The sequence below is a fragment of the Lagopus muta genome, chromosome 12 (assembly GCF_023343835.1).
Source record: "Lagopus muta isolate bLagMut1 chromosome 12, bLagMut1 primary, whole genome shotgun sequence".
Classification (NCBI taxonomy): Eukaryota; Metazoa; Chordata; class Aves; order Galliformes; family Phasianidae; genus Lagopus; species Lagopus muta.
In genome coordinates this window covers 7,153,239-7,172,376 of record NC_064444.1, presented here as the reverse complement: position 1 = coordinate 7,172,376, position 19,138 = coordinate 7,153,239, and the positions used below count along the sequence as shown (strand labels likewise).

Below are 19,138 nucleotides of genomic sequence, written 5' to 3'. Positions count from 1 at the left end.
GAGAGTACAGAAAGTAGTCACTGTCCAGAGTAAATCCACCTGATATTAGCAGGCCAGTAACTTGCTTCAGTTGGAAACAAGTTATCTATAAACTTCAAGCTGTATAACCATAATAAAGCAAAGTAGATCATGACCTAGTAACTAGTTCCTAGCTCTAATTAGAAACTTTATTAAGCCACAGACTTTCTATGTTTTCTGTTTGCATTATGGTGAGCTGCTGATGTCTTGATTGCCAAGCAGTCAAGAGGTGTGTGTGTGTGGGGGGGGGGTGCTCCCTTTATGTTCAAAAAATTGCTAAAAAATTATGTTCAAAAAATTGCTAAATATGAATGTGTAGAAAATAATGTAGGATGCTTGTATCTTAGTGTTCACTTGTTTTTGTTACATCAGTAATTCTATGTGGAACCTAGATGTCTTTTAAATTTTAGTGTTTTTAAAGCTTCTGTCTGTGAGACCTCCTACATCAGCAATCATTAAGGCCATCTAGAATAATACAGTTTTAGTTCCATTACATTCTGATGGAATTTTTCCACAGAGACAAAATATTTTTAAATTCTCAAATAAATAATGAAAGAAAGAGAAGTGGAATATGTAATACTGAAGTAGAACTGTGCTGCAGAAAACAAGCTGAAGAAGCTGATGAGAAGCTATTAACATCTGCTCCCTGTGCTAAAATCAGCTCTAAAGTCTGAACATCTAAAAGAATTCTGTTTAATAGGAAACCTTACGCAACCTGATTATTACTTAACAGGTGAGAGGAAAATCAGGAAATTGCCAGAACTCATTTTTATGTATAGGATTTAATAATAGCGTAAGTTTAAAAAGCTACTTGGATGGCAATGAGAGACTGTGAATGAAGTGATGATTAGGCAGATAACAGGTGGCCCTTATGCAAGGTTGTCCAGGTTAGCTTAAATGATGGGAGATAAGTTTGTTGTGAGTCAGCTAACTGCATCATGAATATAGAAAAGCTAAATGCCCTGGTTCTGGGACCCCTTAGATTGCTCTTGATGTAAATTTTGTTTGTGTAGTTTCAACATGCACTCAGATGAAACATCCTATTTTCATGTTTTTAAAGTAAATTACCCTGAATAGAGAGGAGATGATTTGCAATGTAATTAGCCTAAAGTGAAATCCAACTTTCATACAAAGGTCAAGATACCCTCTATTTTATCATTTACCAAGTTTTTACCTTTCCTATCAGTATGTGCCCTTTGAAGTGCTGTTTCATTCTGAAACTGATGCAGCTATACACAACTTAAATTGTTAATAGTGCCACTAGAAAACATTATTCAGTTTAGCTGGATTATAAGACAACAATCTTCTAAATTATTTTTTAAAATCAAATTCTGTATATGTTGACAAATGTATACAAGTAAAAGGTAGAGATATGTAACACAGTGGCATGTGATGAGAAATGGTTTGAACTGGAGCTGTTTTTCTCATTCTCTTGATAACTGGCTAAGGAGATGGAAGCTTCTTTTATACTGATAAAACAACAAGCAGAGTTAGAGGATTTTCAGCTATGTTTAAAGTAAAACATGTTCTTCCATCTTCTGTCACACCTCCAGAAACATCCATTTTGCAGTTCCTCAGTTTCTTGGAGAAATGGCACCCAAACTACTACAGAAAAAGAACAGTGAGTCATACTAAGAATTGGTACCTTAGTTTAATGTAACTTCTGAAGAATAATGGACCCTTGCACTAATTCTGCTTTCATTCTGATGAATACAGGCCTTATAATGAAAATGAATGTATATGTGCAAAAATATATAGTAGAAAGCTTCTATTCACAGCAGTGAGTAGATCCTATTTGTAATAGCAAAAAAGAAAAAGGCTGGAATTGTTTTCACCAGGATGGAACACTAGCTCCACTGAATAGCTGAATCTTGCTTTATTAGCATATAGTTCCACAACAGCTTAATCTGATTTGAATGATGGCTGCCCAGATCCTTTCCATTGCTTAAAACTTGTGCTTTCAGACATTTCCTGGCCTTCTTCCCACCATTATCATATACTCAGATGCTTCTATGACCCCCTTCCCTTGCTGGTGATGTAAGTGATTAAAAGTTTTTTATATATATCTTACATGACACATGAGAACTGACTGCAATTTTTTAAAGTAACTGTATTATTTAGAGAAAGGTGCTGTGTTAATATTTTTATACTGAAGAGTCGGATCGAGTTGTTAGACAATTTGTAGGTCCATCTTTTGTAGGGAAAGCTACTGGGTATTTACCTTTATAAATTAGTGTAATTCTTACTCTGTGTAGGCAACATGTAGAAGAACTTGAGTTATTTTGAGCACTGGATGATACTGCACACAGAGTACAGAATGAAGTCAGGGAGCTTAGCAACAAGACTTACGTACCCCTTGACATAGTTCTAAATTGACTTTCCTATGATTTTTATTTTTGGCGGGGGGTGGAGGAGTGGGACACAATATAGTTATGGAGTCCTCTCCAAAGTATACTCATAATTATTACTTACAGCTATTGAATCTATAGTAGATAAATCGAGGAGGTTATCCACAGCTAATCATGAATTCATGTTTGGTTGAAATATACTGAAATATAAACATAGTAAGTTATATCGATTTTCAGTTATATAATTTTTCACAATTAAAATACTGAGTTTCTCATTCTTTCATATTGAAGTATGTCTTCATAAGTTTGATTTGATTACCTCAATTATTTCATGGGTTCAGAGTAATTGCAAATAATAACAGTGCTGTAAACTGTGACTAGAACAAGACGGAGCCACTCAAGTGGAAATCTTGAGGCGTCTGCATCTCAGCCTGGAGTCTGAGACAGCTATGGGCTGTGTAATGTCGGGATAGTTGACTGGAGGTTGGAGTGTAAAAAATGGAGCAAGCAATCTCTCATTTCTGTAGTGTGAAGTTCCATGGCAGCTACTAACACTGCTTCTGGACTGAACATGTCTTTTCTTTTTGGCACTTTATTGAAAGTAAGTGACTTGGGCAGAAAATGATTCAACTGGGTATTAAGGACTACCCTGCTAAATCTGCAGTTACAGGGTCAAGGAATCACAGAATGGCTTGGATTGGATGGGAGTTTAGAAATCATGTATTTCCAGTTGCCTACTGCTAGATCAGCCTGCTCTGGGCTCCATGCAAGCTGGCTTAAGGGTCCTCAGTGTCTTCCCTAACTCATATCAACCTAGGGATCTGTCATTACACAGCAAGATTTTGCAAATCACTCATTTGAAGTTTTGTTTGAATAACTATGCAGTGTTTTCATTTTGTAAGTGTGTAATATACTGTAAAAATACTGTAATAATTACTTTCTGTAATGACAAATTTATATTTGAAAGTAGAAGTTGCACTTCAAAATTTAAATCTCTTGTGCTGATACAGTGCTCTTAATGCTGGTTGGTTTGTTTGGCTTTAATGCGCTGATGGTAATGTAGTGGAAAGATGGGGAAGTTGGAGAACAGTTCATAATATAAAAATTTAACAGCTTTTTGGAGTAATACGTTATAGCTGGAGAAAAACATTGAAATTCTTTTATCTATATATTTAATTTTTTTATCTTTACTTTCAATAGGAGCACTCTGCACATCTGTTTCAGCCATCACTAACCAAATTGACTTTATTTTATTTGATTGAGGGTTAAATAGGACTTCAGAGCTAACATGGATTTGCTTATCTGCTTGGTCGGTGGGATTTGGAATGGCTATTCATCATAATGAATGTTGTCCTTTGTTTATAATTCACAAATGGCTTAGAGATTTAGATTTTACTATCTTATTCTGCAATCCTCTCTTCATACACAGTGCTACTATCCGTTAGATTACTATCTGTTAGATTTGATCACGAAGTACAAATTAGTTTCTTAAGTAAATGAAAAATTGCCAGACTTCTAGGGAATCAACTATAGAAATTCATAGACAACAAAAAAAATCTCTGGACTACTAGCACATAAGCAAAAAAAAAAAAAAAAAAAAATTAAAACTATTAGACCTTTAACAACATGACCTATTATCTTGCATGAACCCTTGCCATGTGCAAGGTTCTATTCTCATGCCATTAGCATCAATTGAGTCTATTTTGGAATGAAAACAAAAAAGATTTACATATTCTTAATCATAGAACATCAGATAGCTGACTTAAGTATGGAAAGAAGATATATTGTGCAGTATCATATAACTGGCAGTTTGATAATTCTTCTTTCTAATTCTGTTATCAAATTTTGAATTTAAAAAGTGAGAAATTCAATAAAATGTGTCAAACTTCCCAAAGCAGTTGGTGACCAGAACCTGTATCTTCCATTAATGGAGTAGTAGCATATTTGATCTTTATATATATATTTCTGGCAGTAGTTGTTTGTATTTGCAGAAAGAGGCAAAAGTTTAGCAATAACATAATTTTATGTTTTCATATCTTCCCATTAAAATTTAAGATGTGAAGGAAAAAAAAAAAAGCACTAAAAGCTCAACCTCCTTCCCTCTGGTATTTCATGATTATAGAAAATTTTTTGTTATATCAAAACATTTCAGGGCAATGATTATATTTCAAAAGCTTAGGTATTTGTACTTAAAACTAAGGATCTGGGAAGAAACTGAAAGATGCACAGAGACTGTAGACTGAAACAAATGGAAAAAAAAGATAAACTACCAAAGGGAATGATTTAAAGATTTCTTAATAACATTTATTCCTCCCCAAGAATAGAAAACTATGTATTTTCAGATGAAAGATAATGATTCCTTGAGACAAAAGGTTGCACAGTTATCATAACACTTTGCAGTATTGCAACATCAGGATTTATTTTCCCTTCTTTCTCCCACTGTTCTAAAATCTGAGTCATTTTTCCTATTTTGTGATAATGTTCCCAGTTCAATGCTTGTAGCGTTTTAATTTTTTGTAATAGTGGCTACATGGGAGTGTATTATGTAACTCACAAATGAGATTTGCCTACCATTACCAATCCAGAGAATAAATCACTCACAGCAGTTTTTGTGCACTGTAGTTGCAGTGCAACAAAGTATTTTTCAGCTCTGTTATGTCTATGTTCATCTGCCCACAAAGTATGGAAATAAATAAATATTGCTTATTTTCTATTAAAAGCAAATCCCCTTTTTGTAGCATCATTGCAAATTACATCCAATGCAGTCTATACTAGATTCCCCTCAAATGGGGGACAACTTTGTTTTTAACTTACACCACTGTCAAAAGAAGCAAAAAATTTTACTGCTTTGAAATATCAGCTCATTACACAACAGTGTTTACTGACATTGTAAAGTAAGACAGTGAACCATGTGATGGGAAATGGAAATTGCAGATTTCATTTCAGAAGCCTTGACAACTTTTCTACTTATGTATCTCTTTTTTTAACCAGTTCATGAAAGAGGCTGAACCAGAAGCCAGTTTCTCTTGTAAAACAGATCGGCTGGAAGTTTCTTTCTTTTATGTAACAATGAAATGAAGCAGCATTACCATCCTTTCCCTCTTGTGTTTCTGAACTCTCTGTCCTTGAGCAGCATTAGCAGTACACAGTGATGAAACACTGATCCTCATGCTGGTGCCAGGTTCTTATTTTTTGTAATTTAACTTCCAGGTATTGGACTCAGTTGCTTTACAGTAATTATCATTTGATTTTGCTTCTCCAACTAAAGGCAATTTTAGTACCTGTTACAGGAAAGATTTTTAAACATGATGATTAGCTATTTGCCAGTAATTGTTGCAGTGGAATAACAAAAGCTTCCACCAGACCACCTGATACAATTTTTTTTTATCTCTGATACAAATTCTCAACAGGTCAGTGGAAGCTCAATTATGTGGTGATTTATATAGCAAATAATCTGTTCTGTTTTTCCCCCAGTTTTAACTATCAACATTTATTACCTGCTTCATGTTTCCTTTTGATCTGCATTAATTTTTTTCTGCTACCTGTTCTGATGAACTGTAGCAAAAAATAATCACTGTTATTATTCTGTGTATGTGTATATATACATATATATAGAATGCACATCTGAAACAGCTTTATTTAGAGAAGATCTGCTTTTGAAAGATAATTATTTAAAAGCTCAGAGGTGTGATAATTAAATGTGCACATCCAAAATCTTAATTTTATTTTCCCACTTGAGATATCTAGGGCCTGTTCTCTTGCAGAGCACTTGACATTCAGATAGCCTTTTCCTTTTAAGCCAGTTTTATTTGATCTCATGCGTTGATGAATGCTCTACACCTCTGTCAGTGTAATTTCAGGTGATTTATATTAGGGAACTGTGTGTAGCTTGGAAGAGTTTGATTTCCTTAACTTGGAGAGCATTATGTAAAACTTAAATACGTTGCACATAACATCAACTCTCTTACTTCTAGCTATGTACCTTCCAGAATCCTAATTAAAAGGTCTCTTATCCTCATTAACTTTTATAACAGTAATGCACTTGTAGAACATTGAATATCAAAATTATCAGAAGGGCATCTCCTGCTATTGTTCCCATAGTTTCATATTCCTACCCTTTGCACTGCTTCCACATCCTAATCTCTAATTCCTAAAACTTTGTTTTTCTGCATTACTGACCTCACTGTCAGTGGAGCTTTCTTCTTAGTGCTCAGTATGTCTTATCTTCGAAACAACAGTGGAATTGCAAGTTTTCACATTAAAATTTCATCACAGGAAACCCTGTTCCTTTACAACCAGTTCATAGTCCAACATCTCAAGTTCTGTCATGGTTTTCTGAATGCTCTTTCTCTCCAGCAAACCCAGTTCACCTCCTGGAACTCTACGATGTCTTCTAGATTCTTGGTAACTCCAAGATGTTGCTGCTGAAGTACGATGGCAGTTTGCCTAGTCTGAAAAACTGACAGACTCCGGAATTTGTATTTTAAGTCTAGCTACAATAATATTAACATTTTTAGCCCAGAGAATACAGTTTGCTTATTCTCTGTAATACTGTGGTTAACACTTATACATGAGAACTTTCTATCATCCACCCCACTCTTGGTTATTCCAGCAACTCTTTTGGTATCCTTCTGAGTAATAATGTTGGCAGTACCAGTTATCCTAAAGAAAAAAGGTGGGAAGTTGAATATGGTGAGTTGTCAGCAGCGGTTCTGTTTATGCTACAAGTGAAGTATACTCTTCATAAATAAAGGAGGCTTCTTGCTCCTTTTAGTGGTAGCTGGATATTGATAATGCAAAGATGACTTTTTTCTCATTCTCATATTGAGTTATTTGTTTTTTTAGTGTACTATATGTACTCATCAATCTATTCTTAGAGAAGTACTGTAATTACCTAGTATTTGGGATGTAAATTTTACTGATTGAGTTTCCTATTTATTAAAACAGGATTGATTTTCTTCTGAAGATTATCTTAATAATTATTGCGCTGATCTACACCATGCTTAAATGCTCTAAAAAGACAGGGAAAAATTAAAGCTGCATACATAGGAAGAGAAAAAAATCAGGTGATGTTGTGATCAGTATAAATTAAATATATAGAATCCATGGGAATATGACAGATTCCATGCTCTATTTCCACTATAGTTACCATATTCTTTATGCATGATAAGGATGCAGTTGATAATCCTGGTTTCGTGTCTAAAAATAAACTTCACACTCTGAACTTCATCAATACATGCAATGTTTCTTTGTCACAGCGTCATTTAGCATGTCAAGATGGGCATGCTAGCAAGATCAAATCAGATTATATTAGCATCATTACTGTTCTAATGTAGATTTTTGTTAACACAAAGAAACACAACACTGCAGCAAAGATTTATGTAATAAGAATTACACATAGTCAAATCTCTGTTCTGGTAAGAAAGCTTTGTATTCTTCTGTTAAATTTGTACTGCTTATTAAAAATATATCAATTATGTGTTCTGAGAACTTACTGAAAAACAACTCAGTACTACAAAACTACTTGCACTGTGTGTTACTGAATTGACGGTTGTATGGTAACTGGATAACAGTGAATGACTGTATAGCTGACATAGGAACCAGGAATAGCATAAAATTATGTAAAGAAGGGTACTGATTGTATTAATCTATATATATCTCTCCTGCAATAATATATTGGACGTTCTGCTCTTCACAGCTTCTATAATTATTGTTTATGTTACTCTTAAAGTGAAAACAAGTAACATTTTCAGTAAATAACATTTCTTATTTTGCTTAATGTCAAAATCATGAGTGGGATTACAGGATGGAATGAGGAGTTTTAAAAAAAAACTTCATGGAGGAAGGTTAACTTACTAACTTTAAACTGTCAAACAAGGGTCATCTTTCAGGGGAAACACCAAGGTTAAGAAGAACAAATTTCACTATTACTGAAGAACACATTGAACTACAGAGGCTTAGTCAAATATTTCTAGACTAAATATAGACTTTAAAAAAAATTACATACTGAGAATCACAATTCTCAAGAATTCCAGAAAACTGAAAAAAGTCAAGAATAAATAAAGCATGCTTACTTTGTCACTGTTATGACATTATTTAAGTTAATGTAGCATACAAACTTGGATCTTAATGTGCTACACTAAAAAGTGCTTTAAATCAAGCATTATAGATTAAATGGATTGTAATTAAAAATCTTAAAAATACAAAGTTCCTGCTGTTCATAGATCACAGGATTAGACAACATTCAACATGTGAATGAGCAAATTTGGTGACCAGCAGGGGCAGGTACTTAAGTGTAAGTACCAATATTTCCTGTCTCATGAAAATTAACTTTATTTTCACATATGTGAATGTTCAAATTTGAACAACATAAAGAATATGAAATCATGCCAAAAAACAGTGTTCACTTTCTTCCTAAATGAAATGCTGCACGTGCATGGAATTTAACTCTGTAAAGCCAGAGATTTGTTTCATTAATTTCTGAACAAGTAATGGTGTACCCACTATGCTATTCCAGATGGGGATGGGATTTTTCTGTAATATCCAGTTATTCTGATGCTCTTTGTGCCATGTTCTTATAAATGTGTTACTTCCCTTTGTCTTTTCTGGAGTAGTAAAAACTGGTTACTGCCCTGTACCATTCAGTATACTTGAAGGCTCACTTATGCTTTAATATTCATATTAAATAAAGTATGTCTTAAGCTGCTTTCCTAGATTTGAGAAATAAGCGAGATTTGAGAAATCTGCAGCCATAACTTCCTTTGGTAAACTGAAGATAGTGGGACTTCTAATGCAAGCAAACAAATTATAGTCTTTTAAACACTTCATTTTCCTTTCTGAGAGACCACTGTTACACAGCTGTGTTCATCTTCTCATAAAAGGATGAGTCTCCTACAAACAGCCATGTTCACTTGCTTCCTACTTTTGTTCCACATTACCAAACTTCTCAGGATTGATTTTCAGATAAGTGTTCTAGAGCATTTATCAAATGAGCTGATGAAGCTAGAATGGCTGATACTCTTGATCTTTTAAGTTCAACCCCAGCCTTCTCTATCTTTACAACTTCTGCTTTTAGATATTTCAGTGATTATAACATTACCATTGCAATTTCCATAACTGATGCTCTAGAACTGTTCTTACTGATTAGGCACATTATCCTGCTGTGGATAGCCAAACTTCTCTCGCAAGTTATACAGCTCAGAGCTGTGAAAGTGTAACAAAAGAAAATCAGACAGTATTGTCTGATGCATTATTTGTATTTTATTCAGTGGTATAATTCACCACGTAATCAAAGGAATTACAGTCTCTGTGGACCTGAATGAAAATAAAGTTGTCCAATTCATGATTCTCAGAAGGAGAAAAAGAAGACTAGTGAGTAAGTAAAACAGAACTGAAGTTTCAGTAAGCTCAGCAAATCACTGGGTAAAATCCAATGTCTACAGGGAAAAGATATTCTGGAGGTACTGACAGTTCTTAAAGAAGAAATACTAAGACTAAAAGCAAAACCTAAACCATTGTTCTAAAACAATGAAGGCATGGGAAGCTCAGTGAAGCATCAAGCTGGCTAAATAATCAGTTCCTCAATGACTTTATTGTGAAAGAGAGATATATAGAAAGTAGAAAAGGTGTCCGAGTAGTAAGAGCATAAATCTGATAAAATAGCTCAGATATATAAGAGTAACATCAAAAGACCAGCTACAAACAGCTAGCAAGGAACATAAAGAATAAAAGGCAGGATTCTCTCAGTATATCAGTAGTAAGAAGAAAATGGAGGAAAGAGTAGTTCTGCTTGTTAGATAAGAAGGAAAATAAATAACTGATGTTTTGAAAAGACTAAAGTGCTAATGTCTTTTCTGCATCAGACACTAAATCAGAACTAAAAAGATCATCTGTAATACATCTTGAGCTACTGACATTAGTGAAAAAATAAAAAGAACTTGGTACAGAATAGGGAAGGAGCAGAGCATAGACTTCATAAACCAGATGCTTACACATCAGCTGATCTAAAAGAAATTTCCTCAAATTACTTGAGAGAATTGATTAAAACTGTTTTGAGTAATACATAGTTATCTTCGAAGTAAGTATTGGCTGAAGATCCAAACAAGTGCAAAATGAAAAGCATATTGCATGTTTTTAGAAAGAGGAGAAAATAGGGCCAGATGTATGAATTAGATCAAAAGAGCAACAAATAATTAAGCTGTTTATAAATATAAAAATAGTAAGAATCTTTAGAAAAATCATACCTTACTGGAAGGATCTATGGAGAGTGATTATATAGAAAGTTAGGTTGGACATCAGGAAAAAAATTGTTCAAAGGAGTCTAATCCTGGACTGTTACAGAATTTAACTGTAAAATAGGAATAAGTTAGCAGTTCTTTCCTCAGCAACAGTTTCAATATATTTCATCTTTCCCCAGGACAGGGGACACACTCCTTTGTTTGTTTGTCCCCTTTTCAGAGAACTTGTTTTCAAAGAGTAAAACTATTCTGATTTTCAAAAGGGAAAAAAGATATTTTCCTATATTAACTAATTATAGTGTTTAAATTCTTTCTCTGAATTCTTCTGCTTTGAACTCTTAGCAATTTATGTCAATTAAGCATATTATGCATTCCAAATTCTACTTTTTAAATCAGGTTTTCCATGTTTGAGTAGTCAGAAACATTCAGATACAAATAATGTGTGTACTGTGATCCATTTTTATGCTTTCTCAATGTGGAGTCTTTGCTTTGTCCTTGAAACATATTGCTTTGAACCTGCAGTAATAATTAAAGAACAGCTTTTTAAAAATGTATGACTTTATATCATACCTTCCTAACAGTATTATACTTAATTTTCTGATATCCACTGCATTTGTATTTCAGATCTCCTTGGGCTGTTCTCATCTAAGATGGGTAGAAGGCCATTGTCCTTTGTCTATTACCCTTTAAACACAGACTGGGGTCTGATTGTTATAAACTAACAGTGCTGATCATGGGACTTAAGATATGATTATCTCAGCTTATTTATGTTGAGTATGTGTATTGAATTTAATTATAGGAAGGACCTTTGTGATCTTGAGTTATAAAATAAAGATACTGGAAAATCCCAGATATATTTATCTCAAAGTATTGATCATTCAAGAAATGGATGATGAGCTAGACATAAAGCAAGTGTGAGTTGTTTGTTTAATAATGCTTTCCCTTTCTCTTCTCTTTGCCCTCAAGGTAACAAACATGCTGAAATACATAAAGATATGTCAGTGAATCTCTAATTAAAGGGAAACATTGAAATAATTGATATTTACTGTGTTGGTTTATTTACAGATTGACATACTGCAACACAGTCTTCTCCATATCCCTTCCAGGTATGCTGTTTAAGCAGAAATTTAGACTTCAGTATTATTCATCAATGGTATCCGTGTAGTTGACACAGAAATGGTGGGTGAATATTTAAAAGGTCTATTTGATAAAAATGTTTAATTAGAAAGATTTCTTTCTGTTGCTTTTGGTTTTCAAAATTATGAAATACGGAGATCACGTAAGCTATCCTAGCTGAGAAGGTCTTTTTAATATAAAGAGTGATGGCAAAAAGGCAAACAGTGAAGGGAGCAGACTGACAGTGAGTTCTGCTCTCAGTGACTCCATTAGAAGCACATTTTGTGTTGACGCTAGCAAGATTCCTGATTAGAATCTGGAAACAGATGCTGAAGTTATGTTGCATGTTATGGATGTGAGAAATGCTAGGACACATGATCATACAAGATCTAGTCACCGCTGTAAGGCATGGCCAGAAGTCTTCCTGAGTGACAATTAACAAAGGCAAATTTCCTCAGTTGTAAAGATTCTGTAATCTTCAGTCCATAAGAAATCTTACCATACACTTAATAGTGTATCATTATTTTTACTTCTTGTTTTTTATGCAATATAACAACAATGGACTGTATTTCAAGCAGCTTTTAAGTAGGTGATTTTCACAAAAAGGACACCTTTCCTGTTTCCCTTCAACCTAAAAATTTGCCCAGCCAGGAAAAATGTTGCAAACATTAGATAACTTTTATAATGAGTTAACAGTATACTTAATTTGCAGTTGTACACTTCTTGTAGATTTAACTCCAATGTCGAAACATACTCTGTTTTTGCATGTACTAATTAACCTCCTATGGCAAGATTAAAAATGTAATCGAATTACACGGTTCAAGATTGTGATGGCAAAGAGAGAACTTGATTGGTGCACTGGTTGGAGTATTTCTTCAATGTGTTTCATGATGATTAGCTGTGGCACATCCATCCTGAATAGCTTTGTGTTTGAGCATCTCTGCATTTTGTTCTCTCTCTACTCGCTATCTTAAACTTGGGCTGATTGTAAAAACAGTAAGAACTGCTAAACTGGAACAATAATGATGCAGGTGTTAATAGCAGGGTTTTTTTGTTTTGTTTTGTTTTAAACTTGAAGGGAACATATTTTTAGGAAAACTACTGTCAATATGTCATATTGTGGCTGTTTATCTCAGCCATAGCATCACCGTGCCATGCAGTCACTGGTAAGTGAGGATGTCTCAGCTCAAAGACGTAGTATAGATAAATATCTAGAATGTAGTCGAAAGAAAGTGTTATCCAGCTGATTTAATTAGTCTGCACCATGTTCCCTGGGGAAAGGAGTGACAACAACAACAACAAAACTTGGCAAAGCATTCTTGTTTACTTGTCTGACACAGTGAAGTGACATGTATGACACCTGAAAATGCAGCTGCTGTCTGGGCAATTCTCTTGCTCTCTTCACGGTTGTTTTTTAAAACATGCAGCTTCACTAGATGGAATATACCTCAGAGGTCAGCCGACTGGAAATATGGATCAAAGAGGCCTTTTCAGTGAGGCTATTCTGTGTACTTGCTGCAATTGTAATAAGGGTTAGTAAGACAAAACATAGAAGATGCAGAGTACAAAAAATCAAAATGTTCTTATGAAAATAGAGAGTAGCAGACATTTTCAGTACACAGAGGAGCTAGTTTTATCCTAAGTAATGTGTTCCCCATTCCTTTTTTTTTTTTCCCTTCCTGACTGAACTGTATCAGGGACTCTGATTTATCATCTAGTCATGAAAAGTTATCAGAACCTGACATATTACTGCTGCTTATTCAGAGAAATGAAATTCTTTACATTTCTGCAACTGGTGAAAGTATCCTATCTGTAGAGTTAATTTAAGAGTAACTGAGACACATTACATAGTAAGTATGATGACCAATTAGAGCTAAGCTTAAGAATCGAAAGATGGAAGAAGTTTAAAGGAGATTGAACAGATCAGATAGGTAAAGGCAAGAGTGCTGGTCAAGAATTATCAAATTTTGAAATGTATGTTTTATTCAAAATATTTTCCATTTCAAGCTGCCCTTAATTTCAAATGCACTTCTTTCAGAAAAGATTTGAAACTTTTCCATGAGACACTTTTGAAATATACTGTAACTAGATAAAGGAAATATAGCTATCATGAAACTGCTTTTCTCCAGAATGAGATACAGGTTTCGTGAAGATAATTTGTGTTACTGTTACTCTGTGTTATTAGTTACATAATACAGGAAGAAATTCCTGTAGAAAACACCTGTAGATTATTTTGAACTGTTTCATCTTCAATTGCCTAGAATTGGAGGAATGTTTCTTAACTTCTATTGTAGAATAATCTTTAAAAGCCCAGACTTGATAACTTGTTGCTAAATCTATCAGTAATCTTTTCTCTGTATTTAGAGTAGATAATAGATGGGATGCATGATTCATCATGCGTAGTTTCATTATGCAAACACGAATATGCATATATATGGTAAAAATTTAGATTAGTCCTTATGTCCTTTCTTCTGAATACAGATATCTTCACACTGCTGACACTGAGGAATCCCAAAGAAATAATACGAATAAAGAGAAACAGATATGAGTAGCACATTAAAAATCATGCATAATTAAAATGTTCAATTTTTTCTTCCAGAACAGTGATAAGAATAACCTCTCACATTTTCAAAGATTTTTTAATTACTTCCATTTAAAAAAAAAAAAACAAAAACCAAGCACAGCAACAAACCTCACATGCATAGAAGATCCCACCAACAAACCATAGCATTTTAGTTATTGCAGCTTTTTGAAGTGGTATTATCCTTACAGATAGAGCAAATACTGGTATTAGAATTTACAACGCTTGAATGAAAGATTCTGGGTTTAGCTGCTTATAACTATACGAATCTGCGAAGGAATGGCCAAACTTTGTGTGAAAGTTCTGCCGGAGGAAAATTCCCCACAGAGCCGAATTCCTTCATATTAGGCAGCTGACCATACGAGGAATTTATGTCCAAAGAGGAAATCATTTTGTTGCGGCTTTGAGACATTTTTTTTCTTAAAAATGTGCCACCAGTAGATGTTTCAAAACTGGATTTCTTTGACAGAAATATATTTTTGTGTGAAGATGCTCAGTGATAGTTCTCTAATGCTATTAGTTAATTTTAATTACATTAAACAAAGTTCTAAGAAGTAATGGTTTGATTATTTTTTGGCACTTTTTTATCAGTAGTGAGACTTGGGAGAAGGTATCACATGTAAGCTTGGACGTACTTTTTTTTTTTTAATTAAATATTGGCATTAAATAGATGAATACTAGAGGAAAAAAAGAACCATAAAAAATATTTGAGAAGGAAGGGTTTCAGTGCGAAATGTAGAGTGCTGTTTAAGTAAAATGCACCACTCTCTCATGGTGAAAGTCTCAAAAACTTTGATAATTAAAATGAATTAAGAACAACTGCTTGAGTGGTGAACTTCTCCAGGACTGATTGTTGCTGATGCCATATAGCAAAAGTTTTGTCCTCAGATAAATGCAAGACCATGTTAATCTTTCTGCATGGAGATAGCTGTTATATAATTGCTGTTGTAACGTCTACTGTTTCACTTCTGTTTTCCTGGTCAGTGGGGCAATTGATTCCTTGCAATTTAAATTCAGAATTTTGGCAGTAGTTTATTTCCACTTTGAATTTGGCCTATTCTCTGCTCAGTTTTGCATGCTCTGTGAAATTTAATAATTGCAAATAGGCATTCACCTGAGTTCTGCATTCTCTCAGAATGTGCACTTCCCGCAGTTCTTGTATTTATAATCTATTTTGAAAAGCTTTTATTCTGAAGCATAAAGTAAAAATCAAAACTTAGCAGTTTAGATCTGTCACATATCTAATCCATTTTTTTATTTTTGCCTTATGACAAATATGTACTATGTACTTTCTCCACAGTGAGAAACATTTATGGTTCTGTTCTTTTGCGGGATGTTCTTTACATATCACATGAATGACACTAACAGAATTTGGCTTGTCAGTTGCACATGCTTGTCTGTTACAAAGTATGACAAATTACTTTGCTCCTGACAGAACACAGAAAAAGTGTCAAACATTCAATTAAATGTACAAATAAAAATATTCACAAGCTTAGTTTCTGTAGGCTCAAATTCTCTGTAAGAATAGGACAAGTTGGCACCAATGACTTCAAGTGGATTATTCTAAGTGTAGCTAAGTAGACCATAGTGTAGTAATTTAGAAAATATTTTGTTGTGTTTTAATTAGACAAGTGTCTAAATACCAGCCAGCCTTTCACTCCTCTCCGTCACAGTGGGATGAGAGAAGAGAATCAGTGACAAAAAAATAAAACAAATTTGAACTCATAGGTTGAGATAAAAACTATTTAATAAGGTAGAAAAGGAAGAGAGAAAGAACAGTAATGATGATTACATGTATATTTGTGTGCATGTATACATATGTACAGAATAGGTGATGCACAAAACAATTGTTCCCCAGCAATCCATGAATGCCCAGCCAGTCCTTGAGCAGTGGAAACCTCACCCTGGCCAATTCCCTCATTATTATAGTTCTCATGATGCTGTATGTTATGGAATAGCTCTTTGGCCAGTGTAGGTCGGGTCTTCATTCTGCCCTTCCCATTTCTTTAGATCCCCCAGTCCTTGCTGGCAGGACAGTCTAAGAAGCTGAGAAATAAATATCCTTGGCTCTGTACAGCACTGCTCAGCAACAACTGTGTGTTATCAACATTGTTGATAAAACCAGCACTGACATGTTCTAAAGATATGTAAGTATGAAGCCTGCCCTGAATATAAAGCCGCCTATATTATTATATTGTCTCACAACATCAGAGGTGGATGTTGGTGGTATGGCAGTAGAGGCTGAACAGTACACTTTTTTTGCCATGTGACAGGTGGCAGCAGAGGGGCAATCTGACAAAACAGTATTTGTCATGGAAGTGCATATGAAGCAGAGGTCTGTCATTGAATTCCTCCATGCACCTACTGACATTTATCAGTGCTTCCTGGGCATTGATGGAGACCAAACAGTGGATGTGAGCACAGTGAGGTGGTGAGTAAGTAGCATGTGGCAATGGTAACAGTAGATCACCTCTGCTAGTGCCGATATGAGCGTGGCATGCAGGCTCTGTTTGTCACTAATGAAAATGCATAGCTAATAGTGGTGACTGTGTTGAAAAATAGTGCTTTGTAGCTGAGAATGTGCTCTATCAAATCATGTTATTGTGCTCTACATATCTGTTGTAGTTTCCACAAGAATAAATAAGAGCCATTGCTTTCAGAACAACCTATGTACAAAACATTTTCAAAAGGACAGAAGAATCAAGTATTTAGTGAAGCAGTGGAATTTTATCTTGGCTATTAAAATGGGACAAACATATAAAAACATCTATTTGTCACTACTTTTCCAGGCATTCAGCCATGCCATCTGAGACATTTACAGCCACTGGTTACTAGCTCTACACCGGTATCATATTTGTAACTATTAATATGCAGACAGGAGATGATTAAATGCACTTGTGATAAAATGTGACACCATATTATAAATGAGAATGGAAAATGATTTTATAACCATAAATCATGTATTAAAGTACATATGACAAGCTCAAACTGATGAAGACAATGCAGAAATAGCAAATACTGTAAATGCCAGTTTCATGATTTTAAAAAAAGGTGTTTTCTTTTTCTGGTGTTCTATTTTATGTCTAGTTTTTGCTTCAATTCACTTCAGCTGAAAATAACAACAGAGATGTGGCTATGGTTTGTCATAATCAGTTAACATAGAATTCCAATTTGGTGGCATTGGACTGCTTTCTATTCTAATATTAAAGAAAACCAAGAAATTTAGGAAAATCTTCCTCAGGAAGTTTAAGTAAAATAAAAATTAAACATCAGTTCTCTCTTTTACATTAAATAACTTTTTCAAAGCTATGGTATGGAAATTAAGTAAATATTCCATTCATTTAATATAGAAACATTCACAGAACATCTTGCAAGACCTTCCATTCTTCATATAGCTTTGTCACATGCTCACAGTCACCGTAAAAGAGCCTGAGGGGGATGTATGAGGTCACAGAGACCATCTTCTCAGTTTTGAACATAAAATACATCTTGTATCCAAAAACATGTTTATTTTTTCAGTATAATGCATACTTGTTGGGAAAAAAAAAGTTTAGAATAGTCTCATTGAACTCAGGTTTTCTGCTTACAGAATTATAGTCTGGACCATCCCATGTGAATTTCAGTGATGCTATTCTTCCCATCAGCTTTGGGACTTCAACTTTTCCTGGTCCAGAGATTTTATGTATATCGTTCCAAGCACTGAATCCTGAGGTTTTTTTCTCCTTTCTTGCTATAAGCAGTCTGTACTGTCTGATTACTAATACAGCTTCTGCACAGTTGGTCCAATGGATTGACAGTATATCAGATATTAAATACATAAAAACCACTAGGGTGTATGTTTAACTGATGGTCCTTGCACAGGAGGATTTTAAGAGTTTTCCAAAGACTATTCAAAGCTGTTGTGAACATTTCAGACCAATTGCAGTCACCTTCAAATGTTGTGTAGCAAGAAAAGAGTAAAAGGACCTTCCAAGAAAAGTACCTTCCTACATAGAAATAAAATGAAATGTGTGTTCAGTTACCTTGATGTCTAGTCTTATTTAACCCCTTTTTGTAATTTACTTGTATTTCCCTAATACTTAAAGGCAGAAGTCAAGACTGTAATCTTTAGTGCTTGTATGAACATGGAGGAAAGGACAATATTTGGGCTGGAAAAAAAAAAAAGTCAGACTAGCTAGCCAGGACAGAGAAAAAACAGCACGGGAACAGACACAAACAGATAAAACCATTTGTCCAAGGCCACGAAGAAGGGCAGTGGTAGAGATTGGAGCAGAATTTAAGATTTCTGACTTCCAATATTAGAGTCCTAATAAATAATTCATTTAATTTCCTTGTTTTTATCTGCTGCTCATGCGTGTGCTCTGACAATCTCTGAGTCATTGAGTATTCATTCTGAATTCCTTTTCTGTAAAAAGCTCAAATGCTGTTTGATTATAGCTATCTAACATTCAGGATCATAATTCATGTTATGCTGACCAGTTGTGTGAGGGTGTAAGGCCTTTCTCCCAGCACAGGCACACCTCATTTATCCTATTTTCTGTGGGAAGTGTAGAGGAGGAAAGAGCCAGGATTACTCAGGAAAAGTGAAATTATGGCTATACTTAAAAGTTTGCAAGATGAAAGATGTATTGTAATTTTGCTCTGAAAGTCAGCATGACACTGTTCTTAAGCAGATATGTATTCTATTTGTTTTTCTGAATAGCACATTTAGAGTCTCACTTGTTACAACTCTTTCTCCTAGAAAATATTCAGCTACTCAATAGTAAAATTTCTGTTAAAATGACTATCCATGGAAAGTGCTATATTCTGTACTGACTTGAGTGAAGCCAATTCATGCA

The 19,138-nt window shown here is 34.4% G+C and overlaps 1 long non-coding RNA gene across 1 annotated transcript in view; it reads left to right on the top strand.

Moving 5' to 3' along the window:
* The window catches only part of LOC125699229 (uncharacterized), a 58,068-nt gene extending 39,428 nt beyond the window's left edge, over nucleotides 1-18,640 (top strand). The window contains exons 2-4 of the long non-coding RNA XR_007379486.1: nucleotides 16,311-16,447; nucleotides 16,574-16,731; nucleotides 17,890-18,640. This is a non-coding gene — a long non-coding RNA (uncharacterized LOC125699229). The remainder of the gene's footprint in view (nucleotides 1-16,310; nucleotides 16,448-16,573; nucleotides 16,732-17,889) is intronic.
* The last annotated feature ends 498 nt before the right edge of the window (nucleotides 18,641-19,138 follow it).